The sequence below is a fragment of the Saccopteryx bilineata genome, chromosome 1, assembly GCF_036850765.1.
Source record: "Saccopteryx bilineata isolate mSacBil1 chromosome 1, mSacBil1_pri_phased_curated, whole genome shotgun sequence".
NCBI lineage: Eukaryota > Metazoa > Chordata > Mammalia > Chiroptera > Emballonuridae > Saccopteryx > Saccopteryx bilineata.
Genome location: NC_089490.1, coordinates 312,860,218 through 312,884,822, shown reverse-complemented (window position 1 = coordinate 312,884,822; position 24,605 = coordinate 312,860,218). Strand labels below are relative to the sequence as shown.

Sequence of the window (24,605 nt, the reverse complement as noted above, 5' to 3'; positions counted from 1 at the left end):
TTAACCCGTCACAGAACGGAAAGAACAGCGCCTGCTGCCTTGCCCCTCCTCCAGTTTGGAAAAGTTTCTTAAGAGGCTCTATGGGCTGAAATTTCAAGAAGCCAAAGAATAAAATGGAAACCTTCCTGGGAATTTAGTATAAAGAGGAGTATGAAAAGACTTTGGCCTCAGATCTGGGCATAGAATTCCAACTCAATCACTAGTAACTGAATGAGATTTTCTGGGAAAATTTCCTTACCCTTCTGTGCTTCAGTTTCATTGTCTACAAAAGAGGGATTACAGTAACCATCTCACAGGTTGTTGTGGCGAGCACATATATTTAGTAGAGTATCTGGCTTTCTTTAAGGGTAGACCCAAGTATGCCAAGGGAGGAGGAATCACTGTATGTATAATTCCATAGGCCAATAATATACCTTCACTATCTGGAGTAACCCAGTCCTGAGGCAACCTGACTGCTCTCCTATTGGTTCAGTCATTCAACATAAACTTACTAAGTCAATATTTTGTATCAGTCTATGACACTCTTGAATACCACAGAGAAAACAGGTCATAGAACTGATGGTAACAGAACTAACTATGCAAAAGAGGAGACCACTAGCAAGTACATACATGGACAGTCACTGGTGGTTAGCAGCAAGTCTTTAACACTTTGTGAAGACTAGGTTTCATTAGGGCACCGAAGTCAAAGCTCTTAGCACTTACCATATGGAAAACAGGGAATCTATATGTTAAATAAATGTAATAAGACATATAAAGTGCCTGGTACATAGCAAATAACTAATACATGTGAGTTCTCTTCTTCCCTTTCCTGAGAAATGTCTTAAATTTTTATGAACATATGACACTTTTCCCATGTCTTTGGTAAACACAAACTTTGCTTGATAATATTAAGAGGGGAGAAACCAGAAGAATGCAGGAGAAGGGCCTGCAAGAATGACTGGCTCTGCCAGTTAAAGATTATCCACATCTTACAACACTCACAAGAGAAACAGAATCTATAAATAGATAGGGCCAGGGGTCAGGAAACCCCTTTTCCCTTGCTGCCCTGCTGAAACTCCCCTGCCCCACCTTGAGCCACGAGGTGCACGTAGGACCTCAGACAAAGGAATCATGCGCCCCTTGCACAGAAGTTGTAAAAGTTATATAAGATGTAAGAAATTTAACTTCGGGGAGCTTGTGCTTTGGTGCTACTAGTGTCAAGTCCTCTGCCGCCTACTAATAAATTCTTCCTCCATTAAACTCTCTTATCATCTGTCCTCCACCAGCTGTAATTCCTGCAACAATATCACTCTCTTTCTAGTTCATGTGAAATAAGACTCCACTGAGAAACACTCCATGTTATCTAGAGTTATTTTTGTGCACTGATAGGTCTATCTCCAATCTTCCTCTTGCCTGGGAGGGAGGGTGTCCCTAAGGGCTTTTTTCCAATGAAAAGGCCAGGATGTGACTATGCGACTCTGTGTAAGAAGTATTGACTTCTGCCTTCCATGAGAAACATCATTTGACTTCTTTCTAAAGCAACCCAATCTATAGAGAGCATCAGAGGTTAGTGGGTCACTTTGTTGTGCTTAAAATATTTCTGTCAGTCTTGTTGGGAAAAAGAAAATATTTCTCCTCTGAAACTCAAATTCCTCTGGAATGGAAGCTTTAATATATTATTTACATTGTGTCTTTAGGTTGTCTCCAATCTGAGCTCACAAAGGGGAAGGATGAAATGTGTAGTTTTTAATCATTGTTTCAGCTTTCATGTCCTGAACAAAGACATGTTTTGATAATTACACCTTGCTCTCTCTAAAATTCCTTCCATAACGAATAGAGTATAATATATTCATTTATTCTTATAAATGTCAGTGTTTTACCTTCTCATGTTTTAAGATTGTTCTTCTGCCTTCAGCAGCTTTACACATGAATGCAGTTAGTTTAATAGCAGCTAATGCACAGCATTGTTATATATAAAAGCTCCTTTAAAATGTACTCTCTAGCTTTTTGGCTGGAACTGCCATCTTCCAATAATTTGCCAAATGATTAACACAAAGAGAAAGAGAAAAGGTGCTTGCTATATGTTCTCTAGGTCCTTTAGAAAACATGGAGTTAGATGACGTCAGAGTAATGGCGGGGTAGGAAGCGATACCGATAAATCTCCCCCAAAACTCAACAAGATCTTCAACCAGAAACAGAAAAACCTATACTTGGAGCCTCCAGATGCTTCGCAATACACCCAAAGGTATGGTCGAGTGAAAAATTGGCTAAATATATAAACAAACCTCAAAGGAAATAGGGAGTAAGAAATGCTCCGCCTTCCTCACTAACCTAAACAGGGCGGCTTTCTCTGGTAACTGTGAATATAGAAACTGAGGCGGGCAAAGGGGGTGAATAGATCCAGGCCGTGGCACAAACAGCCGAACCAGGCTGTGGCACAGAGATCCAAGCCGAGGAAAAACTGATCCTGTGGCAACCCGGGCAATACAAGCTAACACTCACGCCAAACCCAAACAAAGAAAGACAAGCGGAGCGGCCATTTTACCCGGTCTCCTGGTCAGCGTGCGCGCAGTTAGTGGGCGAGAGATTTCTTCCTAGGCCCCGGGAGTGGGTGCCCGTGTTGCTCCATGTAGAGGCAGAGTCAGAGGCCTTTCTGTGGGCCAAGGGCAGAGTCTCTGGGCAGCCCCAGTGCCCTGGGAAAGCCACGCACGGGAGGGAGTGAGAACTAATTCCAACGGTGGAGATTTTCCGTGCGGGAGGGGGTTTCACTCAGAGGGAAACGCGGCCGGCCTCATATCCTGGTCTGTCGCGCAGATAGTGAATGAGAGATTCCTCCGAGTGCCTCGGCAGTGTGCGCCCGTGTTATCGCACAGAGGGGCAGAGTCAGGGGCCTTTGTGTGGGCCAAAGCAGAATCTCGGGCTGCCCCAGCGCCTTGCAAAAGCCTCGCACGGGGACGGAGCTAGAGCCAATTCCAACGCTGCAACTTTTCCATGCGGTTGGGGGTTTCACTCAGAGCGTGAGACTGCTGGCTGGATATCCTGGTCTGCGCGCACGCAGACAGTGAGTGAGAGTTTCCTCCAAGCGCGCCGGAAGTGGGCGCCCGCCTGTGTTACCGGACAGAGTGGCAGATCCTGAGGTCTTTGAGTGGGTGGAAAGCCCGCCTGATTATGCTAGCAGCTCTGACTGACTGAGCCTTACCCAGAGCCCTGTGCTGAGTGGAAATAGAGTGGGGAGTTGCCAGCTCTTTGAGCCTCTTACTATCCAGGCAGAGGCAGCAGCAACCCCATAGCTGGATTATCAGGCTACTAATTGAGGAAGGAAAGACTAGGAGAAAGGCTCCAGGAACACGGACTCTCTCACTGTCAGAGCCTATAAATGCTAATGAGCCTCGACAGCCAACGAGACTAAAGCACAATACATGACATTGCCATAGAGACTTATCAACTGCAAACCTCTACCTGAGCGTGCAAAAGGGGCAGAACCCAGGGTACAGAGTCACCAACCAGGAAGAGGGAGAGAAAAGAAAAAGCAAGGAGATAACCTCTCAAAATCAAGAATAATCTGCAGACTTTATAACCTATCCCATTTTATTATATTTGTTCGTTTCTTTCTCTTATCCTCATTCTTGATACTTTTTTTCCTCCTCCAATTTGGTCGATTAACTCTCTGTCGGTCTTACTCTCTCCTCTCCTTGAACTACACTACCCATAAGTGTTACATCTCCCATTATCTTTTCTCTTCTCTTCCTTTCTCTCTATGAGGGTTGCACTTCAAAACCCTTAACTCTCTCTCTCTCTCCTCTTTTTTCTTCTTTTAGTGGTTCCCTCTTTTTTCTCTCTCTCTCTCTTTCTTTTCTCCCTCTATATTAGTTTCTTCCTTTCTCCTTTACATTTCCTCTCATTCAAACCTCAATAACAAACAAATTATCTTATCTGGGACTCAAACTTTTGTTTGTGGCATTTTGGGGGTTTTTACTTCACCTTTTAATGCACTAGCAGTGCTCCCATCCCTGGCTCTCCATATTATCTAGTTCTTGTTCCACTAAATACAATAGTAATTTTTTAATTTGTCCCCCCGTTTTTCCGTTTTCCTCTTATTCCTCTCATCATAACTCTTAGACAACCAACACCTAAAAGCAAATCATTTTATTCTTGACCGAAATTTTTTCCTTATTTGCTTTTTGTGGGTCCATACGCATTTTTTTAATTTTTTTTTTTGCCCCTTTATTACTTTTCCCCAATTCAGGCCCTCCATCACAGGCATTGTTTGTTATAATTCACAGTTCACCACAAGATTTTCTCAAGAAAGAGGGGAGAGGAGAGGAGAGGAAAAAAGGAGGGGGGAATAATTTCCTTTTTTTTTAATTTTTATTTTATTTTATTTTTCTTTATTTCATTATTAATTTTTTTTAAAAAAACAACTCTTCAATTTTTTATTTTTTTATTATTTTTTTTATTTTTTTAACTTTTTATTCTTTATTAAATCTCATTAATACTATCAACAAAACCACCCTCAGATGCCATTAAGGAAGAGAAAATTGAATATCATGGATACAAAAGAAAGAGAGGTAACACAGCTAGATGAGGAAAAATCTATGGAGAAAAAATTTAATATATTGGAAACCTTGGAGCTAAATGACAGAGAATTCAAGATAGAAATCCTAAAAATCCTCCGAGATATACAAGAAAACACAGAAAGGCAATTTAGGGAGCTCAGAAAACAACTCAATGAATACAAAGAATATATGTCCAAGGAAATTGAAACTATAAAAACAAATCAAACAGAGATGAAAAACTCAATTCACGAGCTGAAAAACGAAGTAACAAGCTTAGCTAATAGAACAGGTCAGATAGAAGAGAGGATTAGTGAAATAGAAGACAAGCAACTTGAGGCACAACAGAGAGAAGAAGAAAGAGACTCAAAAATTAAAAAAAAATGAGATAGCCCTACAAGAATTATCTGACTCCATCAAAAAGAATAACATAAGAATAATAGGTATATCAGAGGGAGAAGAGAGAGAAAATGGAATGGAGAACATACTCAAACAAATAATAGATGAGAACTTCCCAAGCCTGTGGAAAGAACTAAAGCCTCAAGTTCAAGAAGCAAACAGAACTCCAAGTTTTCTTAACCCCAACAAACCTACTCCAAGGCATATCATAATGAAATTGACACAAACCAACAGCAAAGAAAAAATTCTCAAGGCAGCCAGGGAAAAGAAGAATACAACATATAAAGGAAGGCCCATTAGATTATCATCAGATTTCTCAGCAGAAACTCTACAAGCTAGAAGAGAGTGGACCCCAATATTTAAAGCCCTGAAAGAGAGGAACTTTCAGCCACGAATACTATACCCATCAAAGCTATCCTTCAAATATGAAGGAGAAATAAAAACATTCACAGATACAGAAAAGATGTGGGAATTTATTATCAGAAAACCCCCACTCCAGGAATTACTAAAGGGGGTTCTCCAATCAGATACAAAGAACAAAAAAAAACAGAGCCACAAGTAAAAGCTCCAAGAAGAACACAATAAAACCAAATTTAAACTGTGACAACAACAAAAAGAAAGAGGGGGAGAAGATGGAGATTAACAGTAGCAAAGGACAATGGAGTGCAAAAGTACTCACAAAATAGTTCGCTAAAATGAACAGGGTAGGGACTCTTTTCATTACTCAAAGGTAACCACCATTGAAAAAACTACCACAGAAGCACATGAGATAAAAAAGATAGCAACAGAGGAAAGAGGTATGGAATACAACCAAATAAAAACAAAAGATAGAAAAACGAAAGAGAAGGATCAAACAAAACACAAAACTAACAGAAAGCAAGATATAAAATAGCAATAGGGAACTCACAAGTATCAATAATTACACTAAATGTAAACGGATTAAACTCACCAATAAAAAGGCACAGAGTAGCAGAATGGATTAAAAAAGAAAATCCAACTGTATGCTGCCTACAGGAAACTCATCTAAGTAACAAGGATAAAAACAAATTCAAAGTGAAAGGCTGGAAAACAATACTCCAAGCAAATAACATCCAAAAAAAAGCAGGTGTAGCAATACTCATATCGGATAATGCTGACTACAAGACAGGAAAAGTACTCAGAGACAAAAATGGCCATTTCATAATGGCTAAGGGGACACTGAATCAAGAAGACATAACAATTCTTAATATATATGCACCAAACCAAGGAGCACCAAAATATATAAGACAGCTACTTATTGATCTTAAAACAAAAACGGACACCGTAGATATACAAAGAATTATTGTAGAATACTATGAAAAACTTTATGCCACTAAATTCAACAACCTAGAAGAAATGGATAAATTCCTAGAAAAATACAACCTTCCTAGACTGAGTCAAGAAGAAGCAGAAAGCCTAAACAGACCTATCAGTAGAGAAGAAATAGAAAAAACCATTAAAAACCTCCCCAAAAATAAAAGTCCAGGCCCTGACGGCTATACCAGCGAATTTTATCAAACATTCAAAGAAGACTTGGTTCCTATTCTACTCAAAGTTTTCCAAAAAATTGAAGAAGAAGCAATACTTCCAAACACATTTTATGAGGCCAACATAACCCTCATCCCAAAACCAGGCAAGGATGGCACAAAAAAAGAAAACTACAGACCAATATCTCTAATGAATACAGATGCTAAAATACTAAACAAAATACTAGCAAATCGAATACAACAACATATTAAAAAAATAATACATCATGATCAAGTGGGATTCATCCCAGAATCTCAAGGATGGTTCAACATACGTAAAACGGTTAACGTAATACACCATATCAACAAAACAAAGAACAAAAACCACATGATCTTATCAATAGACGCAGAAAAGGCTTTCAATAAAATACAACACAATTTTATGTTTAAGACTCTCAACAAAATGGGTATAGAAGGAAAATATCTCAACATGATAAAGGCCATATATGATAAACCATCAGCTAACATCATATTAAATGGCACAAAACTGAAGGCTTTCCCCCTTAAATCAGGAACAAGACAGGGTTGTCCATTCTCTCCACTCTTATTTAATGTGGTACTAGAGGTTCTAGCCAGAGCAATCAGACAAGACAAAGAAATAAAAGGCATCCATATTGGAAAAGAAGAAGTAAAGGTATCACTTTTTGCAGATGATATGATCCTATACATCGAAAACCCCAAAGGATCCACAAAAAGACTACTAGAAACAATAAGCCAATACAGTAAGGTCGCAGGATACAAAATTAACATACAGAAGTCAATAGCCTTTCTATATGCCAACAATGAAACAACTGAGAACGAACTCAAAAGAATAATCCCCTTCACGATTGCAACAAAAAAAAATAAAATACTTAGGAATAAACATAACAAAGAATGTAAAGGACTTATATAATGAAAACTATAAACCATTGTTAAGGGAAATCGAAAAAGATATAATGAGATGGAAGAATATACCTTGTTCTTGGCTAGGAAGAATAAATATAATCAAGATGGCTATATTACCCAAAGAAATATACAAATTTAATGCAATTCCCATCAAACTTCCAATGATGTTTTTTAAAAAAATAGAGCAAAAAATCATCAGATTTATATGGAACTATAAAAAACCCCAAATAGCCAAAGCAATCCTAAAGAAAAAGAATGAAGCTGGAGGCATTACAATACCTGACTTCAAACTCTATTATAGGGCCACGACAATCAAAACAGCATGGTATTGGCAGAAAAATAGACACTCAGACCAATGGAACAGAATAGAAAGTCCAGAAATAAAACCACATATATATAGTCAAATAATTGTTGATAAAGGGGCCAACAACACACAATGGAGAAAAGAAAGCCTCTTCAATAAATGGTGCTGGGAAAACTGGAAAGCCACATGCAAAAGAATGAAACTGGACTACAGTCTCTCCCCCTGTACAAAAATTAACTCAAAATGGATCAAAGATCTAAACATAAGACCTGAAACAATTAAGTACATAGAAGAAGACATAGGTACTCAACTCATGGACCTGGGTTTTAAAGAGCATTTTATGAATTTGACTCCAATGGCAAGAGAAGTGAAGGCAAAAATTAATGAATGGGACTACATCAGACTAAGAAGTTTTTGCTCAGCAAGAGAAACTGATAACAAAATAAACAGAAAGCCAACTAAATGGGAAATGATATTTTCAAACAACAGCTCAGATAAGGGCCTAATATCCAAAATATACAAAGAACTCATAAAACTCAACAACAAACAAACAAACAATCCAATAAAAAAATGGGAAGAGGATATGAATAGACACTTCTCCCAGGAAGAAATGCAAATGGCCAACAGATATATGAAAAGATGCTCATCTTCTTTAGTTATTAGAGAAATGCAAATCAAAATGGCAATGAGATACCACCTCACACCTGTTCGATTAGCTGTTATTAGCAAGACAGGTAATAGCAAATGTTGGAGAGGCTGTGGAGAAAAAGGAACCCTCATCCACTGTTGGTGGGAATGTAAAGTAGTACAACCATTATGGAAGAAAGTATGGTGGTTCCTCAAAAAACTGAAAATAGAACTACCTTATGACCCAGCAATCCCTCTACTGGGTATATATCCCCAAAACTCAGAAACATTGATACGTAAAGACACATGCAGCCCCATGTTTATTGCAGCATTGTTCACAGTGGCCAGGACATGGAAACAACCAAAAAGCCCATCAATAGATGACTGGATAAAGAAGATGTGGCACATATACACTATGGAATACTACTCAGCCATAAGAAATGATGACATCGAAACATTTACAGCAAAATGGTGGGATCTTGATAACATGATACGAAGCAAAATAAGTAAATCAGAAAAAACCAGGAACTGTATTATTCCATACGTAGGTGGGACATAATAGTGAAACTAAGAGACATTGATAAGAGTGTGGTAGTTATGGGGGGGAGGGGGGAATAGGAGAGGGAAAGGGGGTGGGGAGGGGCACAAAGAAAACAAGATAGAAGGTGACAGAGGACAATCTGACTTTGGGTGGTGGGTATGCAACATAATTGAACGACAAGATAACCTGGACTTGTTATCTTTGAATATATGTATCCTGATTTATTGATGTCACCCCTTTAAAAAAATAAAATTATTTTAAAAAAAAACAAAAAAAATGGAGTTGTTCCTTTGGCCACACACATGCAAATCTACAGGAAGGGTGATATTGTAAACATCAAGGGAATGGCACTGTTCAAAAAGGAATGCTCCACAAATGTTCCCACGGCAAAACTGGAGGAGTCTACAATGTCACCCAGCATGCAGTAGGCATTGCTGTGAACAAACAAGTTAAGGATAAGATTCTTGTCAAGACAATTAATGTACATATTGAGCATTTTAAGCACTCTAAGAGCCAAGACAGCTTCCTGAAAATGTAAAGAAAAAGATCAGAAAAAGAAGGAAGCCAAAGAAAAAGGCACCCGGGTTCAACTGAAGTGCCAGCCTGCTCCACCCAGAGATGCACTTTGTGAGAACCCACAGAAAGGAGCCTGAGCTGCTGGAACCCACTCCCTATCAATTCATGGCATGGTAAGTGTGAAATAATAAAAAGACCTCCGTATTGTTCAAAATATTTCTCTTACTTGAATAGAGGTGTGGTGTCCCCTCCCCCAAAGAAATATTTAAAGAAAACCTTGTGCCTTAACTCAAAATAAAATGAATGCATTCAGACTTGTTTTGTGACCCAAAATATGGTTTATCTTAATAAGGTTTTTGTGTGCACTTGAAAAGTATCTGTTGTTTGGTGGAGCATTTTATGAGATACAGGTCAAGTTGGTCAAGAGTGTTGCTCAAGTCTTTATATTCTTACTAATTTCTCTCCATTCGTTTTATTGAGATAGTGTGTTAAAACACCCAGCAGCAGTTGTAAATTTGTCAACTGCTTTCTATTAGTTTTTGCTTTATTTATGTTGAAGTTCTGTTATTAGGTGCACAAACATTTAGAAATCTTATGTCTTCTTGATAAATTGACCCTTTGTAAAATTTTCCTCTTTATCCCAGGTTACAGTCTTTGCTCTGAAATTTAAATTTAATTAGTCTAAAATTAAAATAACTACTCCAATTTTCTTTTGATTAAGGTTATTGTCACATATACATTGTGGCCATCCTTTTATTTTTAACTAAATTGTGTCTTTATATTTAAAGGTGGTTTTTTTTTAGGTTTCTTATAGGCAGCATATAAAAATGTCCTTTTTTCCCCTCTAATTTACTCTGACAATTGATTTAATCTACTCTACCTTTTGATTAGGATGTTTAGACCATTTATATTTAGTGTGATTTTAAATAATTCTGGGATTACACAATCTTGATAGTTGTATTCTACATATTCCATCTGGGGGTTTTTTAATCACATTTTTCTTTTTCTCTCTTATTTGAGACTATTTGAGCATTTTTTTATTATTTCATTTAATCTTCTTTTTGGCTTAATAGTTATAAATTTTTGTTATGCTGTTTTAGTTGTTGCTTTAGGGTTTATATCATACCACTTTAATTTATCAGTCTATTATTTTGTGCTATTTTATCATTTCTTTTATAATGTAAGAAACTTACAGAAGTTCTTTACAGAAATATCTATTTTTATTCATATAATTAACATTTTGTTGTTTTCCCTTTCTTTGTGTAAATCCAGGTTTTCATCTGATATCATTCACCTTTGCTTAAAAGACTTCTCTTAACATTTCTTGCACTGCAGATAGCTGTGTGAAGAATTATGGCAACTTGTGTATGTGTGGAAAATGTCTTTATTTAAGTCCTTAAAAAAGTTTTTAAGTCCATTTGTTAATTTCATAAACTCACTAGTGGAATAAAGAGTTTAATAAAGGGATGCAAAAAGGAAGTCCCTGAGAGGTTTTTACAAGGATAGAATGGGATTTGCTTTGTAATTTTTATAGTCTTTTTTGCAGAAGAATGTAATTTCTGTTTTATTGGTGATTCCAACTGCTCTTAGAGTGCTATCTTCTTTTCACAGTTTGTTGTCATCTTCCAAATTCAACACAGGTTCATTTGTCTTTTTCTTTTAGACTAGTTTATTATACTTATAATTTCTGAATGGTGGTGGCAAGCTGGTTTTTAAAGAGATATCTTCTTTTAGAAATACTATTATTTTCTTTACCATTTGATCCAAATTAACTCTGAGACATACTACAGGTTTAAAATTGAAAATCTCAAACAAATCAATGAGATGAATTGTATGGTCATTTCTTTGAAAGTCTTATGAAGAAATTCCTTTCGACTGAGCAATTTCAATCACAGGTAGGTATCCTAAGGAATCTCTCATATATGTACACAAGAACTCTCTAAATATATATTCCCCACTGGCTTTACTCTGAGACCCAGCAAGGGATGCCTATGAATAGTCAAAATTAGTATCCTGATATCCTTCTTTTTTGAAGAATATTTTTGCTGGATATATAATTGTAGGCTGACAGAATATTTTTCTATCAGTACTTTAAAGATGCTACACCCCTATTTTATTTATTTATTTACTTATATTTGCTTCTCTTGTTTCCAATGAGAAATCTGATGTCATACATATCTTTGCTCTTCTGAACATATAATGCATATATTTTCTGAATGATTTTTGATATTTTCTTACTTGTTTTAAACAATTTGATTATGTTGTGAATTGGTATAGTTTTCTCTGTGTTTCTTATATTTGTGGTTCTCAAACTTTTACATCTGCATGTTTGTAATTTTCACAAAATTTGGATACTTTTTCAATTATATTTTTCTTCAAATATTTTTTCAGACCTACCTCTATCCTATTCTTAGACAACTATAATTACTTGTACATTTAGCTCCTTGAATTTGTCTCATAGTTCACTGATACTTGTTCACTTTTAAGGTTTTTTCTATTTCATTATAGACAGTTTCTACTGTTATGTCTTCAAGTTCACTAATATTTTGTGCTCTCTTAACAACTTTCAAAGACGGATTTGAAAGAGTTCAAGAAAATAATTTTCCTTCCTACCAGATACAGCGTAGCACTTCTGATAACTCATGAAAATTTTGCCATTCCAGGTAATAAAGCAGCACAGTTTTTTTTTCCAGGTAGGTAAACTTGAAACAAGATCAGATGATTAAACCTGGTACTGCAATATTTACAACACAATTAACTTTGAGAGCCTCTAATTCAGTATCTCATAGCTGGTTATAGTGGAAACTTTCCAAATCTCTGCTACTTGATGACATTTTAGAACAGTATCAATAAAGGGTTTACAAGTAAGATTTTTCCCCATTGGCTTTATTCAGAGTTTGAAACCACCTTGTATGAACTAGACTATTTGGACTAATTCAAGAAGTGATATAGCCTGACCTGTGGTGATGCAGTGGATAAAGCATCGACCTAGAAATGCTGAGGTCGCCAGTTCAAAACCCTGGGCTTGCCTGGTCAAGGCACATATGGGAGTTGATGCTTCCCCCCTTCTCTCTCTCTGTCTTTCCTCTCTCTCTCTCTCTCTCTCTCTCTCTCTCTCTCTCTCCCTCCCCCCCTCTCCTCTCTAAAATGAATAAATAATAAAAAAATTAAAAAAAATAAAACATTAAAAAAAAAAGAAGTGATATAGCCAAAATATATGATAGGGGCTGCTGGGTTGAGGGAAGAAGAAAGTACTAGCTAACCAGTTTAGTTGGGATGCAGCCTTCTGCACTGGAAAGTATCCTGGATTTAGGTCATATCTGAGTCCTAGCTCAGCTCTACAATTTTCATCAGTATGACCTGAGGCATGTGACTATATGCTCTGAACCAGTGTCTGAAGAAATAATATAATCCTCCTAAGACAGTTATTAGAGATACAGTGTACAACCTCCATCAGTGCTCAAAGATCACAGGTAAGGAGGCTGGGCAGTGGTTCAAGGCTGCAATTGACTCTGGTGTGCAGATACTATAAGGGGCCCTGGGAAGGACCCATCATAAAGCCATTACCATGCTCAGAGATGATATTTTTAAAAAATAAAATAATAGCACCTTTAGCTAAGAAGATAGAGTCTTGGCCCTGGCCGGTTGGCTCAGTGGTAGAGCGTCGGCCTGGCGTGCAGAAGTCCCGGGTTCGATTCCTGGCCAGGGCACACAGGAGAAGCGCCCATTTGCTTCTCCACCCCTTCCCCTCTCCTTCCTCTCTGTCTCTCTCTTCCCCTCCCGCAGCCAAGGCTCCAATGGAGCAAAGATGGCCTGGGTGCTGGGGATGGCTCCGTGGCCTCTGCCTCAGGCGCTAGAATGGCTCTGGTCGCGACAGAGCGACACCCCAGATGGGCAGAGCATCACCCTCTGGTGGGCGTGCCGGGTGGATCCAAGACAGGCACGGGCAGGTGTCTGTCTGTCTCCCTTTTTCCAGCTTCAGAAAAGTACAAAAAAAAAAAAAAAGAAGAAGGTAGAGTCTTGGCTCTGCAGTGTCTGAATTAATGCCTTTGACTGTGTCACCTAACTTCTCTGAACTTCAGTTTCTTCACACTGTATATAAAAAAGAGCTGGTGCCCAGGCCGGCTCCTGTGGGGCAGACATGTGCAAGATCCCTACCCAGTGAACAGAACTGAAGAACAAGAGCTGGAAATGATCTTGGCTACATGAAGAATAGATGCTGTATAAGGAAAGTTCCTGAAAACCAGTAAATCAATTGTCACTTTGTGAATTTACCTGTTCTGGTAATTTGTCATTCTTTTTATCTCAGCTGAATTAGAGATAAAGTGTTTGATACATCCGTTTGATAAGGCAGAGTGGTGATTTTTGCAGGGCACAAATGGGATAGATGTTGAGAAAGTCCCTGCCAGGTAAACTAAAACAGAGATTCCTACAGGGTTCTTTTTAGCAAAGTTCTTTCAACATCTCTTCTCTCCTCTCTTTTCTCTCCTCAACCAAACACTGACCCAAGCATGAAGAAAGATGATTTTAACATCTTAAAGTTAACCAAGGTGGAAAAGGAAAGGCTTTGTTTAGTTGTGGTTTTGTCCTTTTACAATGTGTTTTCTAAAACCCAAATTAATACTAATAATAAAAGAATGAGAAGCAAAAAAAAAAAAAGAAAGAAAGAAAGAAAAAAAGAAAGAGAAAAGCAATTAAAAAAACCCATCTTTGATAAATTGAAACAGCTATTACTCCAAGTCACAATGTATGAAGGACAATGTTCAAATTATAGTAGGGTTTGGACCAAATCCAGGAAGGATGTTGAGGACAGATGTCTCTGTAAAATTCTGGTAGTATCCCAAATCCACCTAACTTGGGTGGCCAAAATGTAATAAACTAATGATACACTGCTTGAACTATCAAAATCCAGGAGCTTGGGCAAAAGGAATTTCACTGAGCATGAGAAACAAGGGCATAATAAGGATTCATTCAGACCTGTCATCTTTCAAAGTGGACTGCTAGTGAGATAGAGTAGAAGAGAAGGAGTAACAATCATTTCTGCAATGTATAAAGAAATCAATACTAGATTGTCATATTAAGGGACAGTGAGAAGTGTAGTTTTTCGATCACTCAAGCAAATCTCTAGGTCACCCAGAGTAGAGCTGTAACTGAGATCCCATGACTTACATTATTGTCAATAATTAAAGTTGCTTACTGCTCCAGCTTGTTCCCTTTCTGATTTTCTTACATTGTTTTACCTAGATACCAGCTATCAAAAATTGGACACTGTATATAGATCAGTGATGTCTGAGACATGATCATAAATCAGATATCTTAATGTTGCTAGGAAACCGATCTGTAAATCAAATGTTGAATAATGATCCTAGCAGGCGTTTGTGTAGGAAATGAAAGTTAATTCTATAATTTATATAAAAATGTAAAGGAACTATAGTAGCCCAAACAACTTTGAAAAAGAGAAACAAATTTGGAGAATTTACCCAGCTTGATTTCAAGTATTGACGTAAAGATGAACAGATTGATCAATAGAAACAATTTAAAAGTCCAAAAATGAATCACACACATATGGCCAACTGATTTTTGACAAAGTTGGCAAGGTTTAATGGCAAAATAAGTAAGTAAATAAAGTAGTATATACAGTGTTGATATGCTGGAGAAAAGAATTACCCACATCCTAGGAGGGACAGAATTGGACTTGTAAGATTTTCTCACACTACTCAGAATATATGCAATTTAAAACTTATGAATTTTTTTTATTTCTGTATTTTTCCATTCAATATATTCAAACCACACTTGACCAGGGGTAACTGAAATCCTGGAAACCACAATAAGGAGGACTACTATATATCATAGGCAGGAATACTACTGAGCAAGAAAAATAAAATCTTGATCATGCAATAAAATAAATCTTAAGCCTGACCTGTGGTGGCGCAATGGATAAAGCATTGACCTGGAATGCTGAGGTTGCCGGTTCAAAACCCTGGGCTTTCCTGGTCAAGGCACATATGGGAGTTGATTCTTCCTGCTCCTCCCTCCCCCTTCTCTCTCTCTCTCTCTCTCTCTCTCATTCTCTCTCCTTTCTAAAAATTAATTTAAAAAATTAAAAAAAATAAAATAAAAAGTAAATCTTAAAATAATTATGTGCTGAGTGACAGGAAAGAGACATAAGAGTGTCTAATGTATTATTTCACTTATTTAAAATTCCAGAAAATTTGAAGTAATTTATAATGCTAGGAAGCAGATGAATGGATGACTATAGATGTTTGGAGTAGCAGAAGGAGGTGGGTGGGTCCAGGGGAAAAATGTAAACGGGGAATACAGGAATTTTTATGGACAATAGATATATTCATTAATGTACTTGTGGTTATGTTTTTAGGCATATTTCAAATTTATCAAATTGTACAATTTAAACAGTTGTATTTTATCATATTTCACATACCTTTATGAAGCTGAGAAAGTGGTATTCTGAGTATATGGCTCTAAAGCTTTATGAAACATGCTTTAGATAATTTAATAAACTTAGTATATAATAATTTGATAACTCATAACTATGTCTATTTTAGATCATTTTAAATGCAAGATAAGTTATTGCAAATTTTATTTCCTTCTTCTCTCTCCTTTTTCACTTTGGATTAAGCCTTGTTTGACACACACTACAAAAATTCAGAATAACTTCTGGTGGTTGAGATAGATTTTGTTATTAGTGATCCCTGCTGTGTATGTTTATGACAAGCTTGAGTTAAACAGAAGTGCTTCTGACAATTTCTAAGTCTCAAGCCAACACAAATGCTTACTTTTCCAAAATACAATGACAGCCCATATCAGACATATGTCATAATGAAAATGAAAAAAAAAACTGAACTATCAAAAGAAAAACACTATCAGACTGTGGGGGGAAAAATCAATATTTTCCATTCATAAGAAATGTTTTAGCACTCATTTAGAAAGACTAAAAGTTTTAAAAAATAGGAAGAATCATCCTAGGAAAATATACATACATAGAAGCAAACAAAAAAACTAGATGTTAGACAGTAATACTAGACAGTTTAAAAAGAAAGAATGGAGAAACAAAGGGCAATTGACAGTAATAAAATGTACATATTTTATAAGTTTTGCTGAATCATACTACTTTGTATCACCATTCAAAATGCCAAAGCAACAGAAAATAGAATAATATTAGTACTTTTAATTTACTGTTCCAGCTCATAAAAAAATGAAGCACAAAATAAAAATAAGTACAAATGTAGAGAAGAGTTTCTCAAAGTGTGGTTCGATGATCACTTGCAGCAAACTTTGCTAGGATTCTTATGAAATAAAGCACATTCTAAGACCCTACACATGTCTACAGCATCATATATTCTGGGAGTAGTTCTAAGAAATCTGTATTTGAGCAAACACTTTAAATGATTTTTACCACTGTTATAAAGGGTATAAGTTGTATACTAATAAGGCTGTACTCTATATAGTACTTATATGTAAATATACACTAAACAAAATATATAACTTATAATCAAATGACCATAGAAAGTTCACAAAATTTGACATGGAAGTATCATTAATTAAGTTTTTTTTTAAAAAAAAATAGCAATAATAGAGACCACACTCCTTTCAGTTCTTAAAACAAATACAGAAAGTAGAAATTAATGATTTTAGAAAAGAAGGAAAGACCTTGACCAGATTAAAATTAAAAACTTGTTTATAGAGGGAGCAGCAAGATGGCAATGGAGTAGGCAGATGTACCAACTTCCACCTCCCAGAACCAAAGTGGATTACAACTTAATTTTAAGAACCATCATCAGGTCAAATCAACTTTGGTCTAAACTAAGAGGACTCTTCAACCAAGGAACACTGAAGAAGCCACACTGAGACTGGTAGGAAAAGTGGAAATGTGGAGAGGGCTGCCCAACTCCCCAGAGCAAATGGCAGCTGGGAGAGACTCGTGTGCTGGGAAGTGAGTTTAGCAGAGCGGAGAGGGTCCTGAGCCCCAGGAACAAAGTCCCAGCCTGCAGCCCCAGAGCTTAGAAGAGGCGTATGGACAGTATTTAGCTGCAAAACAAGTCAGGATACTGTTTGTGAGAAAGAGACAGATTTCTCAGACCCAGGATTCTTCTTAAAAGGACTGGGCAGAAAACCTCTCTCACAATCACTCACCTGGGGCTCTGGGGTTGGGGGGAGAGAGGAGAGGACTGGAGCAGTGGGAAGAGAGTGTAATGTAGGAGGCACAGGGAGAAACACTTTGAGGGACAGCCACCCTAACCCCTGGGCTGAGTCCCTCCCCAAATCTGAAGAGAATATTTCCACTGGAAACAGCAATATCAGCAAAGGGAAGCAGGATACCAGCCAAACAAGCTCTTTCATAGCACTCAGAGCAGAGTCGCTTAGAAGGAGGGAGCCTTTGCGACTACAGTATGAAGTGTTAGGGTCTGAGCTGCAGCGCTCTCACTCACACAGCTGAGGGCTTGTCAGAGGGTAGGCAGCGGTGGGATGCAAACTGCAATTCTATCGGAAAGCACAGAGGCCAGCTGGTCATGATTGAGGCCTGGGTGAGAGCTCAGTCTTGCCCAGCAGAGGTAAAGGGGACACGCGAAAGTGGTCAGGCCAGGCTGCAGGCCCGCCTGCAATTCCACTTGCGGGGGAAGGGTGGGAGCCCTAGAAGGAACGGAGACTCACCGCTGAGTGAGGGCAAATGGGCATCCAGCCTTGCTGGGCCTATGGACCAAGGCTTGTGGCCCAATGAGCAAGTTGGCTCCTCCGCGGGGGTGGGGCAAAGCCCAGAAACAGCGGAGACCCGTGACTGAGCACAGGTGTGCAGCCCTGCCTGGCCCACAGAGCCGAGGCTTGCAGCAGACCCCGAGTGGGCTCCTCCTGCAGGGGCGGGGCAAAAGCCTGAAATCAGGTGAAGAACCACATCTGAACAAAGGTGCTCACCCCTGCCTGCAGTGCCAAGGCTTGCGGCCTGGGTGCGGTGCATAACCCCACCCATGGGGGCAGGGTGAAGGCCGAGGCCACAGAGGCTTGTAGACCCGGGTACATGATCACAGCACCTCCTGTGAAAGAGAGGTGGAAACCACAGTGACAGCCCAGTGGGCTGGCACCAGTAATGCCCATACCCAAAGGCCCTGGGCAGCAGTGGCAGAGGCAGTGGCAGGCTTGCAGACAGACCACACCTAGGGAACACAGAGGCCACAACCAGTGTACTCCAGTGGCCAAAACTTTCTTATACACAGACAAAATGGAAGGCAGAGAAATGCAACACAAATAAGTCAAGAGAAATCCCCAGAAAAGGACCTGAGTGAATCAGATATAACCAAATTACTGGACGCAGAGATTAAAATAACAATTCTTAGGATGCTCAAGATCTTAGAACAACAATAGATGGTCATTATGAACACCTAAATAAAGAGATAGCAAATATAGAAAAGGACATTGGAATAATAAAAAAGAATCAGTCAGAAATGACAGATACAATATCAGAAATGAAGACCACCATGGAAGGAATTAAAAGCAGGAAAAATGAAGCTGAGGATCGAATCAGTGAGTTAGAGGACAAGATAAATGAAGGCATGCAAGTAGAGCAGAAAAAAGAAAAGAGACTCAAAAAGTCTGAGGAAACTCTAAGAGAGCTCTGTGACAACATGAAGAGAAATAATATCACATCATAGGGGTTACTGAAGAAGAAGAGAAAGAACAAGGGATAGAAAATTTGTTCAATCATATCATAGCTAATAACTTTCCTAAATTAATGCAGGAAAAAGCCTCACAAGTTCAAGAAGCACAGAGAACACCATTAAAAAGAAACCCAAAGAAATCTACACCAAGACACAGTATAATTAAAATACCAAAGCTAAGTGATAAAAAGAAAATATTAAAAGCTGCTAGAGAAAAAAAGGATATCACCCCAATAAGGATGATATCCAACTTCTCAACAGAAACACTTGAGGCCTGAAGGGAATGGCAAGAAATATTCAAAGTAATGCAGAACAAGAGCCTACAACCAAGACTACTTTATCCAGCAAGGCTATCATTTAAAATTGAAGGAGAAATAAAAAGCTTCCCAGACAAAAAAAAAAAAGCTCAAGGAATTCACTACAACCAAACCAATGCTGCAAGAAATGTTAAGTGGCCTGTTGTAAATAGATCAAAGGGGAAAAAATATATAGCAAAAGCGGAATACAGCTTTAAAAAATAAAATAGCAATAAACAACTACATATCAATAATAACTTTAAATGTAAATGGATTAAATGATTTGATCAAAAGACATAGGGTAGCTGCATGGATAAGAAATCAGGACCCATACATATGCTGTCTATAAGAGACACACCTTAAAACAAAAGATGTACAGAGACTGAAAGTAAAAGGATGGGAAAAATATTTTATGCAAATGGAAATGAAAAAAAAGCTGGGGTAGCAATACTTATATCAGACAAAATGCACTTTAAAACCAAACTATAGTAAGAGATAAAGAAGGTCACTATATAATGATAAAGGGGGCAAACCAACAGGAAGATATAACCATTATAAATATATACGCATCTAATATAGGAGCACCTAAATATATATAGCAGACTTTGATGGATATAAAGGGCAATATCAACAGCAATACTATAATAGTAGGGGATTACAATACTGCACTAACATCACTAGATAGATCCTCAAGAAAGAAAATTAACAAAGAAACAGCAGACTTAAAGGACACACTAGGTCAACTTTATTTAATAAATATCTTCTGAACCTTTCACCCCAAAGCAGCAGAATATACATTTTTTCAAGTGCTCATTGTACATTTTCTAGGATAGACCGCATGTTAGGGCACAAAAGCAGCCTCAAAAATTTTAAGAAGATTAAAATCATATCAAGCATTTTCTCTGATCACAATAGCATGAAACTAGAGATCAACCACAACAGAAAAACTGAAAAATACTCGAACACTTGGAAACTAAATAGCATGTTATTAAATAATGAATAAATTAACAATGATATCCAAGAAGAACTTTTAAAATTCCTAAAAACAAATGATAATGAGCACACATCAAGTCAAAATTTATGAGACACAACAGAGCAGTCCTGAGAGGAAAGTTTATAGAATTATAGGCATATCTTAAGAAGCTAGAAAAAGCTCAAATAAACAACTTGACCCTGCATCTAAAAGAACTAGAAAAAGAACAGTAAGTAAAGCTCAGAGGTAGTAGAATGAAGAAAATAATAAATATCAAAGTGGAAATAAATGACATAGAGGCTAAAGAAACAATACAGAGGATCAATGAAACCAGGCTGGTTCTTTGAAAAAGTAAACAAGATCAATGAACCTTTAACCAGACTCACCAAAAAAAAAAAGAAAGAGGACTCAAATAAAATTAGAAATGAGAATAAAGAAATAACAACTGGCACAACAGAAATACAAAATATTATAAAAAAAATACTATGAAGAACTGTATGCCAATAAACTAGACAACCTAGATGAAATGGACAAATTCCTTGAAACATAAATCTTCCAAAAATTAATCTGGAAGAATCAGAAAACCTAAACAGACCGACTACAAAAATAAGATCAAAACAGTTATCAAAAAAACCCCAACAAACAAAAGCCCTTGGCCAGATGGCTTCACAAGTGAATTCTACCAAATATTCAAAGAAGAACTAACTCCTATCCTTCTTTCAAGCTATTTCAAAAAATTGAAGAGGAAGGAAGACTTCCAAGCTCCTTTTATGAGGCGAGCATAATTCTGATTCCAATACTAGGCAAAGACAACAGAAAGACAGAAAATTATAGGCCAATTTCCCTGATGAAATTAGATGCTAAAATCTTCACCAAAATATTAGCAAACCAGATCCAGCAGCATATAAAAATAATCATACACCATGATCAAGTGGAATTTATTCTTGGAAGGCAAGGCTGGTACAATATTCACAAATCGATCAATGTGATTCATCACATAAACAAAAGGAAGGAAGAAAACCACATGATAATTTCAATAGATGCACAAAAAGCATTTGATAAAATCCAGAACCCATTTATGATCAAAATTCTCAGCAAAGTGGGAATACAAGGAACATACCTCAACATGACGAAGGCCATCTATGACAAACCCACAACCAACATCATAATTAGTGGGCAAAAATTAAAAGCAATCTCCTTAAGATCAGGAACAAGGAAGGGTTGCCCCTTTTCACCACTCTTATTCAACATAGTACTGGAAATCCTAGCTACAGCAATCAGACAAGAAGAAGAAATAAAGGGCATCCATATTGGAAAAGAAGAAGTAAAACTATCATTATTTGCAGATGATATGCTATTGTATATAGAATACCCTAAAGTCTCAGTCAAAAAACTACTGGACCTGATAAATGAATTCAGCAAGGTGGCAGGATATAAAATTAATACTCAAAAATCAGAGGCATTTTTATACACTAAAAATGAACTGTCAGAGAAATTAAGGAAACAATCCCCTTCACTATTGCAACCAAAAATATAAAGTATTTAGGAGTAAAATTAACCAAGGATATTAAAGACTTGTACTCAGAAAATTATAAAACATTGATAAAAGAAATCAAAGAAGATACAAACAAGTAGAAGCATATACCATGCTCATGGTTAGGAAGAATAAACATCATTAAAATGTCTATATTACCGAATGCAATTTATAAATTCCATGCAATACCAATTAAAATGCCAATGACATACTTCAAAAATATAGAACACTGTTGGGCAGATAAAATATATTATGCTCACTTTATTAAAGATGATGCTGCCCACATAGAAGCTGTCGCCCAGGTGATATTAATGTGTGTTGGGGGCAGGCTGTGGGCAGGCAGGATCCTTGTAGCCTGGGCTTGGTTTTAGGACTAAGCCTTTCCCACCCTTTTTGATGTGGGGTGGTACAATTCAATCATGCCTCAGAGAAGTGACTTTGTATTAGAGACTTCCCTATTTTGTATATTGGATTAAAGGTTTTGAATCTATACTATAAGATGGGGGCAGAATTGGAGCTTGCACTCTTGGTTCCTGAGATTAGCATTAGAGAGGAGAGAGCAGAGAAAGGCCACGTGGAGGGGGCCAGGAGAAGCAGCCAAGATAGCGCGGTGTTGAGTGAGAAGCCAGTTTGTGCAGAGTTTGTGCAGGGAAAAGGAAGGAGATGGGGGACAGAGGTGAATAAGTCTGGTGAGCTAGAAACCTTTGATTCTAGGAAACTCGGATAAGTCAGTAGCTTTGTGAGCACTGAATGTGAGTGGGTTTTGGAGCCCAGTGTGTGTTTTTACTTGCCCACCGGGTGCAAGCTAGGATTAAAGATGATGGCCCACCAGTTTTTGGCTCCGTTGTTTTTTTACTGACTGTCAGAATCCAATGCGAACCTGCATGGGCCAGTCTGTTGTGATGGTGGCCTTGGCTACTGGCTTTACAAACACATATTCCAAAAATTTATATGAAACCAAAAAAACACGACTATCCTCAGCAATCTTGAAAAAGAAGAATAAAGTGGGAGGTATCACAATTCCTGATATCAAGCTATACTACAAGGCCATTGTACTCAAAACAGGCTGGTACTGGCATAAGAACAGGCATATAGATTAATGGAACAGAATAGAGAACCTAGAAATAAACCCACACTTTTATGGACAATTGATATTTGACAAAGGAGGTAAGAGCATACAATGGAGTAAAAACAGCCTCTTTAACAAATGGTGTTGGGAAAACTGGACATCTACCTGGGAAAAAATGAAACTAGACCACCAACTTATACCATTCACAAAAATAAACTCAAAATGAATAAAAGACTTAAATGTAAGCCATGAAACCATAAGCATCTTAAAAGAAAATATAGGCAGTAAGTTCTCCGACATCTCTCACAGCAATAAATTTGCCGACTCATCTCCACGGGCAAGTGAAATAAAAGACAGGATAAACAAATGGGACTATATCAAACTAATAAGCTTTTGCACAGCTAAAGACAATAAGAACAGAATAAAAACACAAACTACACAATGGGAAAATATATTTGACAGTATGTCTGATAAGGGGTTAATAACCAAAATTTATAAAGAACTTGTAAAACTCAACAACAGAAGACAAACAATCCAATCAAAAAATGGGCAAAAGAAATGAATAGATACTTCTCCAAAGAGGAAGTACAGATGGCCTCTTTGAAAAACAGGCATATGAAAAAATGCTCAACATCACTAATCATTAGAGAAATGCAAATTAAAACCACAATAAGATATCATCTCACACCAGTCAGAATGATGCTCACCAACAAAACAACACAGAGTAAGTACTGACGAGGATGTGGAGAAAAGGGAACCCTCCTGCACTGCTGGTGGGAATGCAGACAGGTGTATTTACTGTGGAAGACAATATGGAGATTCCTCAAAAAATTAAAAGTCAAACTGTCTTTTGACCCAGCTATCCCACTTTTACGAATATACCCCAAGAACACCATAGCACTATTTCAAAAGGAGAAATGCACCCCCATGTTTATGGCAGCATTGTTCACAATAACAAAGATCTGGAAACAGCCCAAGTGTCCATCAGTGGACGAATGGATTAAAAAGCTTTTGTACATATATACTATGGAATACTACTCAGCCATAAGAAATGATGACATCGGATCATTTATAACATGGATGGACGTTAATAACATTATATTGAGTGAAATATGTAAATCAGAAAAAACTGAGAACTATATGATTCCATACATAGGTGGGACATACAAATGAGACTCAGAATCATGGACAAGGTGTTGGTGGTTATGAGAAAGGGGGATAGGAGGGGGGAGGGGAGGGGCACAAAAAACAGATAGAAGGTGATGGAAGACAACTTGACTTTGGTGATTGGAATGCAACATAATCAAATGTCAAAATAACCTGGAGATGTTTTCTCTGAACATATGTACCCTGATTTATCAATGTCGCCCCATTAAAATTAATAATTTTAAAAAATGGCAAATTAAAAAAAAGAATAAAAAAACTTGTTCATAAACTATTTGGACCAAAGAGAAAAATCAAAGTGCTGAAAGGTGAGAAAATAAAATTATAGTGATGTACACACCAGAACCCATGGAATATAATTAAACAGGGTTTGAGAGATAGTCATAGATCTAAATATTTAATTACTAAATAAGAAAGATTGTAGTAAATAAATTCATAGTTCAGCATGATAAATTAGGGTTGTAACAAAAAAATAAAGCCAAGGAAAAAAGAAGAAAAGATTAATGGATTGAAAATGAGTGCCACTGTATATAATAAATAATAAACGCTAAAA

At 37.4% G+C, this 24,605-nt stretch overlaps 1 non-coding gene across 1 annotated transcript; it reads right to left on the bottom strand.

Annotated features, from left to right (window-relative positions):
• Positions 1-12,785: 12,785 nt before the first annotated feature.
• LOC136321218 (small nucleolar RNA SNORA42/SNORA80 family) lies at positions 12,786-12,920 on the bottom strand. Its single transcript, XR_010728497.1, has one exon. It is a non-coding gene; the product is annotated as a small nucleolar RNA SNORA42/SNORA80 family (small nucleolar RNA).
• Positions 12,921-24,605: the final 11,685 nt, after the last annotated feature.